This window comes from Orycteropus afer, unplaced genomic scaffold (genome assembly GCF_000298275.1).
Source record: "Orycteropus afer afer isolate SDZICR_OR568_19922 unplaced genomic scaffold, OryAfe1.0 scaffold01137, whole genome shotgun sequence".
In the NCBI taxonomy this organism is placed as follows: domain Eukaryota; kingdom Metazoa; phylum Chordata; class Mammalia; order Tubulidentata; family Orycteropodidae; genus Orycteropus; species Orycteropus afer.
In genome coordinates, this window is record NW_006922724.1 from 11,317 (window position 1) to 12,112 (window position 796).

Below are 796 nucleotides of genomic sequence, written 5' to 3' on the forward strand. Positions count from 1 at the left end.
GTTTTGCTGTTTTCTTCCTTTCCTGTCTTTTAAATGACCTTTTTTATTTCATCATGGATGATATTCTTGATGTTATCCCACAATTCCTCTGGTTTTCAGTGATTGGTGTTCAATGTGTCAAATCTATTCTTTACATGGTTCTAAATTAAGGTGGAATATAATCAAGGTTATATTTGACTCTCATGGACTTGTTTTAATTGTCTTCAGCTTCAACTTGAACTTGCATATGAGCAGTAGATGGTCTGTTCCACAGTCAGCACCTGGCCTTTTTTTGGCCGTAAATATCAAGCTTCTCCATCACCTTTTTGCACAGATGTAGTCGATCTGATTCCTGTGTATTCTATCTGGCAAAATCTATGTGGGTAGCCACCATTTATGTTGTTGGTAAAATGAATTTGCAAAGAATAAGTCATTTCTTGCAATATTCTATCCTGTGATCTCCAGTGTTATTTCTATCATTGAGGCCATATTTACCAATTATGAATTACTCTTCACTTCCAACTTCTGCATTCCAATCAGCAATAATAATGAACACATCTTGATTGCATGTTTGGTCAATTTCAGCCTGCAAAAGTTGGAAAAAATCTTCAAATTCCTCATTTTTGGCTTTGGTGTTTGGTGCATAAATTTGAATTTCACTCACCATAATTGAGTTGGATCTGACTCATAGAGACCCTGCGTTAGACTGGGTTCTCTAGAGAAACCAAAAGCCAGCAAAGTTTATATATATATGTGTGTGTGTGTGTGTGGGTGGGTGTGTGTGGGTGTGCGTGTGTGTGGGTGTGTGTGTGTAGAG